Below are 18440 nucleotides of genomic sequence, written 5' to 3' on the forward strand. Positions count from 1 at the left end.
CTCCCTCTCTGTGTCTCTCGTGAATGAATAAATAAAATCTTTTTAAAAAAGCCAAAAAACAAACCAAAGTTGCTTCATAATAAGTTCCTAGCCCACAGAATAGTCTAATCAGTGTGAAGGACAGGAAAGCAAATCATCAATCATCATAGTAGAAGGATACTTAGGATGCAACAGGAACATAAAGGAGTATTGAGTTACCTAGGTATATAGTAGGAGCCTAATGCAGGGAAGTCAGGGTGGCCAGGGACGGCCAAATTAAATCTTGAAGTATAATTGGGAGTTAAGTAGCAGAAAGCATTGGCAGGGTTGTTCTAGGCAGAAGTATGGGTAAAGTTATAAATCGGCACAATGAGCTTAGGGAACAGTAGGTAGTTGAGGATTTTTAAATCATAAACTGATTGAAAGACAGGAAATAGAAAGGAGATAAGACTTGATAGGGTTAAAGCCTTGCATGCTATGTGAAGGGCCTAGGCCTGTTTCATAGGTATTTGAGGGTCAAAAAAGAATTTGCTAAGGAAGGTGTAGTAACCTTGTTAGACATAAAATTTTAATAGTATTGGCAGCAGAGAAACCTAATTGAAGAGAAGTGTGTGGTCAAGAGAAGTGTGTGGTGGTAGGGTGATCAGGGCTTCAATAGTTCAGTCCATGAAAGCCTTAAGAAGGACAGTGATAGGAATTCAGGATAACATTCCCTGGATGTAAGAAAAATATTTGGAAAGTGAAATAGTTAAGACTTCAGTGATTGGTTGTAGGAATTTAAGAAGTTTAAGTTAATAGGAAAATGGTAATTACTGAAGCAAGGTTTTTAAGGTAGTAAGGGTTGGAAAGAAGAAATAGGTATAGGGATCGCTTTTGAATAAGAGCGAAGGCCCCTATCTTCCAAAACTACTGAAGGAGCTAAAGATGGATATGTGATGTTAACTATGTTTGTAGGTGTGAATGGGGAAGTCAAGTCATTCTCAAAGAATTTTCTCAGTAAATTCGTTTAGGTCTGCTGTACCACTGTTTGTCTCCTTTGAGATGATATGACACATTTCTTGAAAAGGAGGTTCAATTGTTGAGTTTGGAAACTGCAAAGTTAAACAGGTTTCTTTACTGAAAATGGTGGAAATATACTCTAAAGTGGTGTTATACATTGTGAATCTCCAAGAAGGGACTGTAAGATGTATTTCTCAAATTTATGTGTCCATGTAACCTTTTTTTTTTAATTTGGCAAAAAAAAATTTTTGTGGTAAAATACACATAATTTATCATCTTTATTATTTTTAACTGTGCAGTTCAATGATGCATGCAACCATTTGCCACCATCATCTCTACAGCTCTCTTCATCTTGCAATACTGAAACTGTATCTTTTAAACAGTAACTCCCAATTCCCCCTTCTCCCCATCTGCCAGCAACCATCATTCTATTTTTTGTGTCTGATTTTCACACTGATTAGACTATTAAATTCTGCCTCATACAAGGGGAATCATGTATATTTGTCTTTTTGTGATGGCTTTATTTCATTTAGTGTAATGTCCTCGAGGTTCATCCACACCGTGACATGTGTCAGAATTTTCTTCCTTTTTAAGGCCAAATAATATTCGTGTGTGTGTGTGTGTATGGCATTTTATTCATCCTTTCACCCATCGATGGACAGTTGGATTACTTTCATGTTTTTGTGATTTTTTTTTTTTTAAGATTTTATTTATTTATTCCTGAGAGACACAGATAGAGGCAGAGACAAAGACAGAGGGAGAAGCAGGCTGCCCATAGGGAGCCCGATGTGGGATCCAATCCCTGGATTGGGATCACGCCCCGAATCAAAGGCAGACAGACAGACGCCCAACTGCTGAGCCATCCAGGCGTCCCGTTTTTGCTATAGTTAATCTGTCATGAACATGGGTGTCTAAATTGCTCTGAGACTCTACCTTTATTTCTTTGGGTAGATACCCACAAGTAGAATTGCTGGATCATATGGTAATTCTTTGTTTAATTTTTTGAAGAAACTTCGTACTGTTTTTCATAGGGATTGTACCATTTTACACTCCATCCAAGGGTTATAATTTTTCCACATTCTCATCAGTACTTGTAATTATCTGTTTTTGATAGTTAACCATCCTAATTAAGTGATTTTTAAAAATCGTAACTTTCTGATCATGTAACTTTTTAAGAAAAATGTTTTAATATTGTTTTGTGGGACACAGGGTTTGATTAGGGAATTGAGAAGACTATGAAAACTTTGAAAGTGACTAGGGGGAATGAATGAAGAAATAGACCAAATATTGAGTCTTATGCTACTGAGCAGCTAGTTGAAGTTAGGAAACTTATCATAGTTGGAGTTTAAAGACCCTTTACTAGCCAGAAAAGTGGCATGGTATTTCAAGGTTGGGTGTTAGCAGAGCAGATGGGGCAGTATGCTAATGGCATGTGCATAGGTTGTTAACACTGAAGGAGTTGAATTTATATGTCATTGGTGAATACCATGATTGGATAGGTTGTGGGGCCAGGCACAAGAGTTGGGTTGGTTACAAAAAGCCCGATAGGTCATAGAGATAGTTCAGTGTAAATGAAATTTTTAGAAGGGTGGATGGTGATGATCATGGGTTGTGTGTTTAATAATGCCTACAGTCATGGTTGGCTGACAGAGGAGGTGAACCTTTTTGAAGAAAGTCAAGTATTTTGGATAAGAGGGAGCTAAAGTGTTGGGATAGATTGTGAACACTGGCATCGAAGTTGGCATCCAGGTGACTGGTGCAAAATGAAGCTGTTAGTATAATGGGTATAATTTACCAGAAGAGAGAGGAAAGGTATTCACATAGATAACATGGCTTTCAAAGTACAAGTTCTGTTTGTGTTATATTTTGTTTTAATGGATATTGCTTTAAATATAAGGAATTAGAAGAATAATGGGTTTTAGTTGTCAGTTCACAGAAAAGGTAAAAGATAGGCAGTGCCTTTTGGGGTAAGCCAGGCTTTAGTGAAAGCTAAGAGGTGGAGGGACCGGGACCATTATATAAAGCAGTTGCAGATTAAGGACAATCTGTATTATAAATGTTTTTTCTAGAGATTGTAGTAGAGTAGATTAGTGGGATGAAGTAATAATAGTAAAGAATAGAAAAGGGTAGGTGAAGTTTGGCACTATGTAGTAAGAATCAAGGATGACAAGAATGCGAGGCATAATAGGATATTTGTCACAAGATTCCAGATGAAACTCTGGAGTTCTGGTTGAGTTCAGTGAACTGTTAAACTGTTTAACTTGGCCATGTTAACATGGACTAGCAGGAAATTATGATGTCTTGATAACGGTATGTAAGGTTCCACACATAATCGCTGGAATATAGTTCTGAGTCTTCATTTCTGCCCCCATTTCTCAAATTCCTATACCTGTGGAAACCATAATCAGGCAGTAGTTTAGTAAGGTAAATAGGTCCAGGTTCTATAATTTTCTGAGTCTGGATTTACAAAATAGATAATGAAGGATTCTTGGCTTTACCTAAGAATTAACTAGGGTCTTTGATTAATGGCAGCATCTTACATTTATTGAAGTATGATTTTTTGGGGGCACTTGGAGACACATTTGCATTTGACATCCTTTAACTAGGGAACATGTTGGGTGCATTTTAAATGGCAATTATATAAAAGAAGTTACCCATTTGTTTTCAGGTGTTCTTAGTGTTTTCTATTCTCCATGGTGCATAAAAACAGTACAAATTTCTAACATTTGCATATCATTCTGTAGTTGAGCCTAGAAATAGAACTAACACAATAACCCAGATCTTTTTATCCAATTGTATGTATATTGTCTCTGTATTTTGTGTAAGCTTATATATTATTATTATTTTTTTGTAAGCTTATATATTATTGGAGTCTTTTTGCATATACTAATTTAGACTTTATTTTTTTTTTTTTAATGATTTCATTCTAATAACTTCAATTTCTCCTCCTTTGGTCTTTACTCTCCACCTCTATCTTTAATGCTTAGGATATGTTTTCAGGTGTATAACCAAGACAATAAGTGGAACATGGGTAAACGTATTAAGTGATTTATGGTTCAGTGCATATCAAGGCTATTTCCGTAAGTACTTAGTTTTCTCTACATGTTGGTATGAACTAGCACTCAGGTCTCAGGCCCATCATTATCTCTTATCTCTAGATAGCTCTCATATTTGTCTCCAACTCTAACTTACCCTCTGAGTTGTAGACTTCATATATCCAATAATTGAATGTCTGATTGATTCTCTTAACATGTCCAAAGTAGCTCTTGATTTTCATCCTCTACTTGTCTTGTATCTTTTTGCCATCTCAGTTGGTAGCAGCTCTTTTTTTTTTCTTCCAGTTTATCTAAAACTTTGGAAGCATCTTTGATTTCTGTTTCTCACTTAAATTATCAGCAAATCATGTTGACTCCACCTTTAAAATACCGTAATTCAACCACTTGTCCTTTTACACCATTTCTACCTCTATCACTCTAATTAAAGCCATCATCTTTTGCCAAGAGAATGAAATTGTTCCTCAGTAGTTTTGCTGCTTCCATTCTTGGGCCTTTCAGTATATTTTCTATGTAGCAGCCAGATTGATCTTTCCTAAGATTTATTTATTTTAGAGAAAAAGAGAGCATGAGTGAGAGGGGCAGAGTGAGAGAGAATCTGAAGCAGACTTCATGCTAAGCACAGGAACCTGACAGGGCTGGATCCCACAACGCTTGAGATCACAACCTGAGCCAAAACCAAGAGGCAGATGCTTAACCAACTATACCACCCAGGCAGGCGCCTTCAGAGTGATCTTTTTAAAATCAAAGTTAAACCATGTTATTTATGCTCAGAACTTTCAAGGGCATTCCATCTAAGAGCAAAATCTGAGGATCTGCCAGGACCTGTATGAGCTCCCTTGCACTTGTGTGGCCTTTCCATTTCTCTTGCTTGTCTTTACACTGGCTTTATGGTCTTGCACTTATGTTTCAATGTTCTTAACACTCGTGTCTACTGTTTGTGACCCTTCTCTAATATCCACATGGCTTCCTTTTAGTTACCTCAGTGATGCCTTATCAGAGAGGCCTTCCTTGACCAAATTTATCAAGGAATGGTCATGTGTTGTGTTCTTGATTACCTTGTTAGATTTATCATCATAGGATTTAATGTCAGTTGACTTGTTTCACTTTGATTTTCTTGTTGTCTTGTTCATTTAATACTAGAGTGGAAACCTAATGAGAGTGCCTGGTCTATAATAGGTAGTAAATACTTATATATGAAAGAGTGAAATTACTAAATTAATGTAAAATGTTTATTTCAACCCTTTTAATTCCTTTGCAGAAGTGTAGGAAGAATTTTCGAGCATCAGTGTATGTGTAAATAAATGATAAATATGTACACAGCCCATAGACCTTGTGTAGTTAGTTAGCGCCTAACATCTTGAACACTTACCATAGGACATGCCACTATGCTCCGTACTCTACATGCATTCTATCATTTGATAGGAAAGGTGAACCTTTTTAAAAAACAAACAATAATGAAAATATTTATTTCTTTAGGTATATAAAGTTTAATTTCTCGAATTTGCATTTTATATATTTTTTGACATCTAGTTGGCACATAGTGTTACATTAAATTCAGGTATACAGCATAGTCATTCACAACTTTCTACATTATGCCATGCTCACCACAAGTGTAGCTACCATCTGTCACCATACAATGTTATTACAGTACCATTGACTATATTCCCTGTGTGTACCTTTCATCCCTGTGACTTCTTCATTCCATAACTGGAATCCTGTACCTCCCACTCCCCTATACTCATTTTGCCCCTCCTACTATCCTGCCCCCACTCCCTCCCCCTCAGCAGCCATCAGTTCTCTGTATTTATGAATCTGTTTCTGCTTTTTGCCTGATTTATGTGTTGTTCTTTTTTTTTTTTTAAGATTATATATGTAAGTTAAATCATATGGTCTTTGTCTTCCTCTGTCTTATCTCACTTAGCATAGTGCCTTCTAGATCTATCAGCATTGTCTTAAGTGGAAAGATCTTACTGCTTTTAAAGCTGGGCCTTTTAATCAGATTAGACTATAGACACAAAGCTTGGATCATTTGAGATTGTAGAGAACTGGTACAATTTCTTACTTAAATTTTTGGCAAAATTCCCCAGTGAACCTAATCTGGTTCTGGCACTTTCTGTTTTGGAAGGTTATTTATTCAGTTTTCATATCAGATTGTCTTTCTTCTTGTGAGTTTTGGCAGATTGTGTCTTTCAAGGAATTAGTTCATTGCATCTAAGTATCAAACTTGTGGGCATAGAGTTATTCATAGTATATCTTTTTTACCCTTTTAATGTTCATGGGATCTGTTGTGATGTCCCTTTACTTCATTTGCGATAGGAGCAATTTAGGTCTTTTTTTTCCCTTAGCCTGGCTAGAGGAGTACTGATTTTATTAATCTTTTCAAAGAACCAGCTTTGGACGTTGATTTTTCTCTGTTGGTTTCTGTTTTTCAATTTCATGGACTTCTCTTAGCATATTTCTTTTCTTTTCCTTACTTTGGATTTAATTTATTCCTTTTTTGGATTAATAAAGTGGGAATGTAGATGATTAATTTTTTATCTTTGTTTATGCATTCAAAGTATAAATTTTCCTCTGAGCACTGTTTTTGCTGCATCCTGCAAATTTTGATAAATTGTTTTCATTTTTATTTAGTTCAAAAGGTTTTTAGTTTCTCTTGTGATTTTTTTTTTTATTGACTTGCTTTGTTTAATCTCCATGTATTTTGAGATTTTCCAGTTATCTTTCTGTTACTGATTTTTTTTGTAAGATTTTATTTATTTATTCATGATCGACAGAGAAAGAGGCAGAGACATAGGCAGAGGGAGAAGTAGCCTCTCTATGGGACACCTGATGTGGGACTTGATCCTAGGACCCCAGAATCATGACCTGAGCCAAAGTGAGACACTCATCTACTGAGCCACCCAGGTGTCCCGGTTCTGGTTTAATTCTGTTGTAATCTGAGAGTAGACATTGTATGATTTCTATTCTTTTATATTTGTTATGGTGTATTTTATGGCCCAGAATGGGATATATCTTGATGCATGTTCCATGTTAACTTGAGTAGAATGTGTAATCTGTTGTTGGATGAAGTAGTCTATTGATGTTGATTCTATCTAGTTGATTGATGATGCTGTTGAGTTCAACTGTGTCTTTACTGATTTTTTGCCTGTTGGATCTGCCCAGTTCTGATAGAGGGGTATTGAAGTCTCCAATTATGTTAGTGATTTTTTTTTTTTTTTTTTTTTTTTTTTGTAGTTCTCTCAGTTTTTGCCTCGTCGAGTTTGATACTCTGTTATGTTTTGAGGATTGTTATGTCTTGGAGAATTGATGTATTGATCATTACATTGTGCCACTCTATCTCTCATGATTTTACCTTGCTTTGAAGTTGGCTGTCTGAAATTAGTATAGCTACTCTAGCTTGCTTTTGATTATTGTTAGCATGATACATTTTTCCTCTTTATTTTTCATCTGTATCTTTATATTTAAATGTAAATAATATGTGGTTGGATCTTATTTTTTGACCCACTCTGGTAATCTGTGCTTTTAATTTAGACCACTAATGTGTTTAAAGTGATTATTGATATAGTTAGATTAATATCTAACAGTTTTGTTACTATTTTCTATTTGTTGCCCTTGTTCTTTTCCCTGTTTCTGTCTTCTGTTCTTTCTTCCTTTGAGTGCTGAGCCTGACTGGGCTCGATCTCCCCACCCTTAGAGCTTGGCTTGAGCCAAAATCAAGAGTTGGCTGCTTAACTGACTGAGCTACCCAGCTGCCCTTAGAGTTTTTATATCTTAACCTTGTCTACTTTTAAATAACATTGTATCATATCACAGGGAGTATGAGTACTTTATAACAACAAAATAATCGTGATTTCTTGCTTCTGTCCTTGTATCACTGCTGTTGTTTCACGTATGTATATATAAGTGCATATACATATTTAAAATTATATACACATAAGTATTACATAACTAAATACATTGTGTTATTATTTTGAACAAACTTATCTGTTAGATCAGTGATGATTAAGAAAAATAAGCTATTTTATTTCTACTCATTCCTTCCTCAGTAGTTTGTCATTATATAGGTTTGAGTTTCTGATCTATATAATTTTCTTTCTAAAGAAGTTCTTTTAATATTTCTTGCAAGTTAAGTTCACTGACAACAGATTGCCCTCAATTTTTTATTTGTCTAAGAGTCTTTCTCTTCTCTTAAAGAATAATTTCACAAGGTACAGAATTTTTAGTTTGGTGAGTTTTTTTTTTTTTCTTTAAATTTTGATACTTTAGCTAATTCATTCTATTCTTGTATGCACGGTTTCTGCAAAGTCAGATGTAATATTTATTTTTGTTCTTCTGTAGGTGTTTTTCTCCTGGCTTCTTTCAAAAAATTTTCTTTATCCTTGGTTATCTGTAGTTTGAAAATGATATTCCTAGGCATAGTTTTTTGGTTTGGTGTGCTTTTTTTGGTGGGTTTTGGTGGGTTTTTGTTTATTTTATTTTTGACATTTATCCTTCTTGATGTTTTTTGAGTTTCCTGGATCTGTGGTTTGGTGTCTAATATTAATTAAAAAGGGGGTACTCTCTTATTTTCAGATATATCTTCTGATTCTGTCTTCAAGTTCTTCTGATAGTCCCATTACGTGTTATACTTCTGTAGTTTTTCCACAGTGCTTGCATATTCTGTTTTGTATTTTTTTCTCTTTGCTTTTCAGTTGTCAGAAGTTTCTTTTGATTTGTCTTCAAGTTCAGTTTCTTTCTTCAGTTTCCAGTTCACTGTTAAGCTCATTAAAGACATTTTACATTTTTGTTATGGGGCTTTTGAACTTGGGCTTTTTTTGTTTGGGTCTTTGGTTTTTTTTCTGCTTACATTGTTCAACTGTTCTTTCATGCTGTCTACTTTATCCATTAGAACGCTTAGCATTTTAATCATAGTTGTTTTAAATTTCTGGTGTGCTAATTCTAACATCCCTGCTGTATTTAGTTCTTTTGTTTGCTGTCTTTTCAGTATTTTTTCCCTTTGGTATGCCTTGTAATTTTTCTTGATAACTGGGTATGATTTTCTACGTAAAAGGAATTACTATATATAGGCCTTTGGTAATATGGTAGTGAGGTGTAGGGGGGAAGGGAAACATTTTATAGTCCTGTGTATAGGTCTCAGTCTTCTAGTGAGCCTGCCTGTGCCTCTGGATTGTGAACTTCACAAATATTTCTCCTTTTTTTATTTCCTTAAGTGGAACAGGATGACTAGAGTGGGCTGGAGTTGGATATATCTTACACAGGTCAGTTAGGCTCTGAGAATACCTGGCAGATTAGGCTTGGGTTAACTAGTTTCTTCTGAGGCCAAGCCTTGTTAAGAGTAAAGTGCTCTGGTATATTTCATTATAGTTCCTTTTTCCCTCTCCTGCTTGAATATGAGGGGATTTTTCTCCAACATGGGCTGTGAGAACCTGGTTGAGCTTCTTGACATAAATATCAAAATTGTGGACACTCTGGTGGGACTAGGTCCCCCTGGAGTTTTTAATGGTTAGACTTTTATGTGCTGACCTTCCAGGAATTTGTCCATGATAGTTTAGGTTTCCCTGTCCTATTATAGGTTCCTCTGGCAATAGCCTGCTCTCTGCTTCAGTAAGCCATGGCTCCCTGTATTTGCCTCTCTCTCCAGTCTTTGGGGCAGCAGTTCTATATTCTTCTCTCAGTAATCCAAGAAAAGTTGTTCATTTTTTAGTCTGTTCAGCTTTTTACTTGTTTTTAGATTAGAGTAGCAGCTTCCTAGCTCTTCCATGTGGAACTAGAAATCAGAAATTGAGATATAGCATAGATTGGATGCTTTTATTTTCTATATGGAATGGGAGACAGTATTTCTGTATGACTTGAATTTAGGTGTACTTAGTGTGTATAATTGCATTTGTGGATTAAATAACATCTTGAAGTATATTTTACGTAAAATATATAAATCTCTTTAATCAAATGGAGATCTCTTCAAGATCCTCTGCTATAGGTTCTGATATCATGTTCTTTGCATATTCTTTTTATACCTCTGATATACCTATGAAACTGGGAAGTTTTTTCAGAAAACAGTGATTTTTATTTTTTGTTCCATTTTATTTTAAATTCCAGTATAATTAACTGTTATGTTAGTTATGTTAGTTTCAGGTGTGAGTATAGTGATTCAACAGTTCTTTGTGTTACTCAGTGCTCATCACATTAAGGATACTCGTAATGCCCTTTACGTATTTCACCTATCTCTTTACCTGTGGTTATTATCCCCTCTGGTATCCATCAGTTCTCTGTAGTTATGAGTCTGTTTTTTGGTTTGTGTTTTTTTTTCTTTGTTTGGTTCTTAAATTCTGCATATGAGTGAAGTCATATAGTATTTGTTTCTCTTTGAATAATTGCACTTAGCATTATACCCTTTAGATCCATCTGTGTTGTTGCAAATGGCAAGATTTCTTTTTTTTTAATGGCTGAGTAATACTCTGTATATGTATATGTATATGTACACACACACACCACATCTTCTTTATCTGTTTGTTAATGGACACTGGGATTGCTTCCATATCTTCGCTATTATAAATAGTGCTGCAGTAAACATAAAATGAGAATATCTTTTTGAATTAATGTTTTCATATTCTTTGGTAAATACCCAGTAGTGGAATTATGGGATCATAGGGTAATTCTATTTTAAATTTTTTGAGGAACCTCCATACTGTATTCTATAAGTGGTTGCACAGTTTGCATTTCAACCTACAGTGCGTGATGAGAATTCCTTTTTCTGAAACTGGGAAGTGTTCTGACAGTTATTTCCCTTTATGGTTAAATACTGGAAAAAGGTAGGATTAATTGACACTGTTATATAGTTACTATCAGAAATTGAAGGATCTTTATTAACATTTCATAATTTGCTAGGTTCTGAGAACATAATTGTAAGGAAGCTATTTAGTCATGTCTCTTAGGGAGCTTACCATTTAAATAATAGTTATAAGATGTACTGAGAGTAGGTACACGTTGCTGTGGGAGCAAAGATGGAATATGAAATCATCTTGGAAATGGTATGTAAGCTGAGTCTTTGAGGATGACTCAGTATAAAAAGGGATCATTGTATTCTAGCCTAGAAGAAAACTTTTCTATAGACTTGGAGCCAAAGAAGAGAGCAAAACAAATTCTTTGAACTCTAGGAAGTTCAATATTGATTGAATGTAGATTTGGGTGGTAGGAGGAAATGTGCTTAAAAAATGTGGCTGGAAGTAGGAAGCCTTGATAGGTAGTGAAAGGCCATGACACTACTGAAAAGTCCTGGGTTTTCTCCTGATAGACATAGGAAGTAATGAAGGTAGGTGTTAGGCATAGAACTGGCCTGAGTCATAGTCCACCTTTTTTTTTTTTTTTTTAAACCAAATGAAACATCATATAAACTTCTATAAATTCTCTTCTATCTTTTTTTTTTTTTTTTTGGAGAGGGGCAAGTGGCAGGAGGGAGAGGGAGAATCTTAAGCAGGCTCTGTGCCCAGTACAGAGCCTGCAGGCTGGATCTCACAACCCTGAGATCATGACCTGAGCTGAGATCCAGAGTCAGACACTTAACCGACTGAGCCACCATTTAATGAGCCCTATACATTCTATTTTAAATAGAAAGTATCACTCTTCTTGTTTATGGTGGAGATGGAGGAGAAGATGAGCTGCCTCTGGTTGAGTCTTCTCAGAGAAGAATGAGCAGAATCTGGCTATTTTTGTTGAGGTACTCTAATAAGAGGGTTTTTAGAATCAATGTCAATTAATTACACGTTTCATTCATTATATCTTATGTGTCCCTAAAAAGGTTTTAAGAAATATTAATGGAAATGGTGTACTTTATTAGATAGAATTTGTTAGCTGTAAATGGGATTCAAAGCTAAAAGAGGTCAGTGAAAATAAAAAGGATACTGTTCTCCCTAAATTATTTAAAAGCAGGATTTTCTGATTTACTAGGTCCTTTATTGGCTTCTCCATTCTCCTTTCTAGAATAATTGTATTAGAGGACACAATAAACTGTGTTTGTTCACTGTAGGTTAATGAATGCTCATTGTTTTTGTTATCATTTCACTTTGTAGCACTACCTTCTACCCAGTTACCCATGACAGAAACTTAGGCACCTACAAACTACATCTTTTAAATATTTCTTGCATTAGTTTCCTTTTATTCATTCCTGCTATTATTACTTTCTTTCCCTGGTCTTTTACAATACTCATTACCTAGATTATGCCTACCTCAACTTTTGCCAGCTTTGATCCCAGTTTACAAAATGGAATTAATCATAAAGGGAGATTTGACTTAGTCACTTACTTGCTTAAACTCTTTTGTGATTTGTATTACAGATATTCTTATGTCATGGTTTATGAATGGTATATAAATCTGAAATTTTTTGTAAGATTGGAGTACATGTGCATTTTTATGGGGAGAAAATCAGTCACCTTTATTAGATTACTCCTCTGCTGACTAAAATCAGAATTCTTATTTTTTATAAAGTCTCATAATCTGGCTCCTTCCTGCCACTTCATATTTTCGAGTCCTTTTTTAAACTTTATACTATTGAACTTAAGTTGTCATAAGATGTTCTCGGGCTCCTGTGCCTTTACTCACTCATTTCCTTCTTACCTTGTCCTAAGTTGCCTTTCTTTATATTGCCATAACTCTGTATTTCCTATGATATTAAAATCCTCTGGCTTTCAAAACCTCCTTTAAACAGTAAGTTTCAGACAGCCCGGGTGCCTCAGTGGTTTAGCGCCGCCTTCGGCCCAGGGTGTGATCCTGGAGGCCCCCTGGATCAAGTCCCACGTCGGGCTCCCTGTGTGGAGCCTGCTTCACCCTCTGCCTGTGTCTCTGCCTCTCTCTCTCTCTCTGTCTCTCTCTGTCTCTCATGAATGAATAAATAAAATCTTTAGAAACAATAATAAGTTTCTTGAAGAAAAGAGCCCATATGAAAACAGTAAGAGGACCTAGAATAGGACTAGATTTTCAAGCAGAGTTTGAACTATGCTGAAGGAGACATTTGGAAGTCATCAGGTATTGCTTTGAAGGAAGAAGGAAACTGTCCAAAGAGAATTTAAAAGAGAAAGTGTCTAATGGCTGGTCCCTGGGGAGTATAAACATTTCTAGATTAAGAAGGGAACTCTGAAGAACAACCAGAGAGAAAGGAGGAAATCAGAAAATGGTGTCCTGAAAGCCCACAGTAAATTTCCAGAAGGTCTACATTTCTCAGCAAGGTTAAACCAAATAAGAAGTGAAAAATGATGACTTGGCGAGATTATTTTCTACATCACTAGATACTGAAGCTAGGTTATAAGGTGCAGTAAGCCTTGACCTGTTCCTTTCCCACACACTGTTATTCTTGTTCTCAACTGATGCTTCTGGATTATTCTCTCAGTATGCTGCTCTTTTGAAGCTGTGCATTCTCAGTATGTCATCCTCTGTCTTTCTTGTTTAGTGATCTCCCAGTCACTTCTCAGTCTTTGAAGAATTCATACTCTTCCACTCTACCCCAGATCTGTGATGTCTTTGTTTATATGCTTAACTTCCAACTCCCTAGCATCACAATTCCCTAACTATTTTATCTTTGAGCGATTTTATCTTTCACCTCTGCTTTGCTGTGTCTTCCCATTCCCTTGGGCATGCTAATGTTTGTTGTTTAATGTTAATTAAAACACTCACCACAGGTTGTAGTCTTTGTATGCTTTCTTACTTGCTTTCTCTCATCTCATATGTTTTGATCTCACTTGTCTTTGAGAGGTGTCCTGTTACCCCTGTAATTGTCTTCCAGTCTCAGCCCTCTAGTTTCTCTATTTCCTGACATTAAGTGTTCAGATCCAGAAGATTGAATAGATCATATTCTGTAGTCTTTTCACTCAATTGATTGTTTCCTTTGCTGTACACAAGTTAAGTTCACTGTAGTCCCATTTGTTTTTGCTTTTGTTTTATGTGCTTTTAATGTTATATTGAAGATGCATTGCCAAGTCCATTGTCATGAAGCTATTTCCCTGTGTTTATTTTGGGAGTTTTTTAATGTCAGATTTTATGTATATGTCTTTAATCCATTTTAACTTTTTTTTTTTTTTGTAATGTAATATAAGATGTAGAGGTCAGGGGCACCTGGGTGGCTCAGTCCGTTAAACATCTGCCTTCAGCTCAGGTCATGATTCTGGGTACTAGGACATAGCCCCACATCAGGCTCTCTACTCAGTGGGGAGCCTGCTCCCTCTCCTGCTGCTCCCCCTGCTTGCACTCTTGTGTGCTCTCTCTCTGTCAAATAAATAAATTAAAAAAAATCAACTGCAGCATGTCTATTAAAAAAAAGATATAAGGGTCTAACCTCATTCTTTTGCATATGGATATCCAGTTTTCCCAGTACCATTTGTGGAAGAGACTCTCCTTGCCACCTGTGCTAAAGCTCATTTGACCGTATATGTGAAGGTTTATTTCTGGCTTCTCTGATGTGTTCCATTGGTCTGTGTCTTATCTGACGTACTGTTCTGATTTCTTTAGCTTTGTAAGATGTTTTGAAATCAGGAAGTGTGAGACTGGCTTTCTTTTTCTTTTTCAAGATGGTTTTTGCTGTTTGGGTTCCATTGAGATCCCATATCCAGGAATTTTGTTTTTTGGATTTCAATTTAAAAATGCCATTGAGGGATCCCTGGGTGGCGCAGTGGTTTGGCGCCTGCCTTTGACCCAGGGCGCGATCCTGGAGACCCAGGATCGAACCCATGTCAGGCTCCCAGTGCATGGAGCCCGCTTCTCCCTCTGCCTGTGTCTCTGCCTCTCTCTCTCTCTCTCTCTCTCTCTCTCTCTCTGTGACTATCATAAATAAATAAAAATTAAAAAAAAATGTGTCTTTTAAAAAAAAATGCCATTGAGATTTCAGTACGGATTGAATTGAATATATAGATTGCTTTGGGTATTATGGACATTTTAACATTATTGTCTTATCCATGAACACAGGATCTTTACATTGGTTTCTTTCAACAGTGTTTTGTAATTTTCATCGTACAGTAGTTTTTCCTTATCTGTGGTTTTGCTTTTAGTGGTTTCAATTAACCATAGTGAAATGTGATCTGGAAGCAGGTAATGCTTATAAATTTTATATATTGTTAGAATTTGATCACTAGTAGTCTAGCATTACATCACAATGCCTATGTCATTCACCTCACTTGATTTCATCATATAGGCATTTTATCATCTCACATCATCATAAGAAGGGTGAGTATAATACAATAAGATATTTTGAGAGACCATATTCACATAACTTATTGTAATATATTGTAATTGTTCTGTTTCATTATTATTTGTCTCTTAACTATGCTTAATTTATAAATTAAATTTTATCATAAGTATGTATGTATAGGAAAAAACATTATATATAGGGTTTGGTACTTTTATGGTTTCAGGCTTCCATTAGGAAGGGGCTTTGGAATGTATCCTGCATGGACAAGGAGCACTGTTTGGATACAAGTCTTCCACCTCCTCCATTAAGTTTATTAGTAAAGTATTTTATTCCCTTTGATGCTGTTGTAAATAGGAGTATTTTTTTGTTTGAAGTGAAAAGTTCACTAATTTTATTTAAATTTTTTAATTTTTATTTATTTATTTATTTTTATTGGTGTTCAATTTGCCAACATCTAGAATAACACCCAGTGTTCATCCCATCAAGTGCGCCCCTCAGTGCCTGTCACCCAGTCACCCCCACCCCCCCGCCCACCTCCCTTTCTACCACCCCTTGTTTGTTTCCCAGAGTTAGGAGTCTCTCATGTTCTGTCTCCCTTTCTGATATTTCCCACTCATTTTTTCTCCTTTCCCCTTTATTCCCTTTCACTATTTTTTATATTCCCCAAATGAATGAGACCATATAATGTTTGTCCTTCTCCGATTGACTTATTTCACTCAGCATAATACCCTCCAGTTCCATCCACGTCGAAGCAAATGGTGGGTATTTGTCATTTCTAATGGCTGAGTAATATTAATAGGAGTATTTTTAAATTTTCCTTTTGTTCATTGTTCATAGAAACACAACTTGTTTTTGCATTGGCTTACTTTTGTACCCTGCAACTTTGTTAAATTTTATTAGTTTTAATATATATATTTTTTATTTGTGGACCCTTTGGGGTTTTCTACATATGAGATCCTGTCATCCGCAAACAGGTAATTTTGTTTCTTCCTTTCCAGTCTGGATGCCTGTATTTATTTCTCTTGCCTGATTGCTCTGACTAGGATTTCCAGTACTGTTCTAAAAAGAAATGGTAAGAGCAGGCATCCTTGCATAGTTCCTGATTTTAGAGGGAAAGCTTTCAGCTTTATACCATTAGGTATAATCTTAGCTTTTCATATATGGCTTTCATTATGTTGAGGTAATTTTCTTTGTGTTGTTTCTTGAGTGTTTTTATTATGAAAAGATGTTCATTTTTGTCAGATGTTTTCTCTGCATCAGTTGAGGTGATCATGTTATTTTTGTCCTTTGTTTTGGTTGAGTGTTTGATTGATTTTTGTATTGTGAAGCATTCTAACATTCTAGGAATAAATCCCACTTGGTAATGATAAAACTCTCCTGATGTGTTAATTGAATTCTACTTGACTAGTATTTTATTGAGGATTTTTACATCACTAATCAGGGATATTGGTCTGTATTTTTCTTTTCTTTGTCTCATTTTGGTATCCGGGTAATGCTGGCTTCATGGGATGAGTTTGGAAGTGTTTTCAGTTTTTTGGAGAAATTAGAGATGGATTCTTACTAATCCCTTTTTAAATCATTGGTGGAATTCTCCACTGAAACTGTCTGGTCCTGTGTTTTTCTTTGTTGGTAGGTTTTGGTTTACTGATTCGATATCTTTACTTAGGTTGCTTCAGATTTTTTATTTACTTATGATTCTGTTCTGTTAGATTATATGTTTTACAAGTATATTCATGTCTTCTAGATTATTCAGTTTGTTGGCATATATCGTCAACAACAGTCTCTTACGATCCTTTTTATTCTTGTGGCATCAATGTTGATATTCCCCATTATTGAAAGTGGAGTATGGAAATGTCCTACTATTATTGTGTTACTATTTGTCTTAGTTCTTTTTCGGTGTTTAAAATATCCGGGTGCTCTTCTGTTAGGTGTACATATATTTATAATTGTAATGTATTTCTTGTGAATTAACCCTTTAATTATTTGATGTGTTGTTTCTTACTATAGTTTTTAACTTGAAAGTTTTTTTGTGGTGTATGTGTATATGTCTATCATATACATATTTAATATATATGTATGAGACTAATCCCTCTCTTTTTTGGTTATTTGCATATGATCTCTTTTTCAATCCTTTCACTTTCACACTGAGTATATCCCTATATCTAATGTGAGTCCCTTATAGGTAGCATATAGCTGTTTCTTTTTTTTTTAAATCCATTCAGCCACTCTGTCTTTTGATTGAGGAGTTTAATCCACTTATATTTAAAGTTATTACTAATGGGAAAAATTATTGCCATTTTTTGTTTTTTGTATGGTTTTAAATTAATTTTTCCTTCTTGTCTGTGAGGTCTTCCTTTGTGTTTCGTTGGTATTTTTTTGTAGTGACATATTTTGATTCCTGTCTCTCTTTTGTGTATCTTCTATAAGCATTTTCTTTCTGGTTACCATGGAGATTACATAAAACATCTTATAGTTGTAATCTGTTTCAAACTGATAGCAATTTCAATTGCATACAAAAACAGCTCCTTTACATCTCTCCCCCCTTTTTGTTATTATTGACACAAATTATGTCTTTTTATGTTTTATATCATCTACCATATATTTACAATTCTAAAAAATGTTTTCATCTTTCAGATCTGCCTGAATTGATTTACTCACCACTATTACAGTATTAGAAGATTCTGTATTTGCCTATATATTTAACTTTACCAAATATCTTTATATTTTTGCATGATTTTATATTGTTTACAGTCCTTTTTTATTGTTATTGTTGTTGAAAGACTTTTTGTATTTTTTGTAAGGCAGGTCTAGTAGTGATGAACTGTCAGCTTTTGTTTATCCCTGGAGGTCTTTATTCTCCATTCCTGAGGGTCAGTTTTTCTATATATGGTATTTTTGGTTTGTAGTTATTTTTTTCAGCACCTTGCATAGATTGTCCCACTTCTTTCTGGTCTTTCTTGAAGACTTCTGCCTTGTAGAAGACTAATCATTTTTCTTTTGCTGCTTTCAAGATTCTGTCTTTGACTTTTGATAGTGCATTTTAGTATCTGCCTCTGGGTTCATTATAGTTGAGAGTCCTTCAAAACTCTTAAAATTAGATGTCCATTTCCTTCCTCATATTTGGGAAGTGTTTGACCATTGTTTTTTCAGGTAAGCTGTCTGCCACATCCTCTCTTCTAGGGTTCCTCTGGTTCATCTATTGGTCAACTTGGTGGTATCCTAAAAGTGTGTTAGGC

At 35.3% G+C, this 18440-nt stretch overlaps 1 protein-coding gene across 14 annotated transcripts in view; it reads left to right on the plus strand.

The window, feature by feature from the left end:
- Positions 1–18440, plus strand: part of UBE3A (ubiquitin protein ligase E3A) — a 95528-nt gene that overhangs the window by 30185 nt on the left and 46903 nt on the right. Inside the window, exon 1 of one of the 14 annotated variants that reach the window (XM_072795569.1) lies at positions 3215–3288. The exons of the other annotated variants lie outside the window; for them this stretch is intronic. The gene's annotated coding sequence lies outside the window, so the exon portion shown is untranslated. Of the gene's footprint in view, positions 1–3214; positions 3289–18440 lie in introns of those variants that run through there. 14 annotated transcript variants of the gene reach the window in all.

Source organism: Canis lupus, chromosome 2, assembly GCF_048164855.1.
Source record: "Canis lupus baileyi chromosome 2, mCanLup2.hap1, whole genome shotgun sequence".
Classification (NCBI taxonomy): Eukaryota; Metazoa; Chordata; class Mammalia; order Carnivora; family Canidae; genus Canis; species Canis lupus.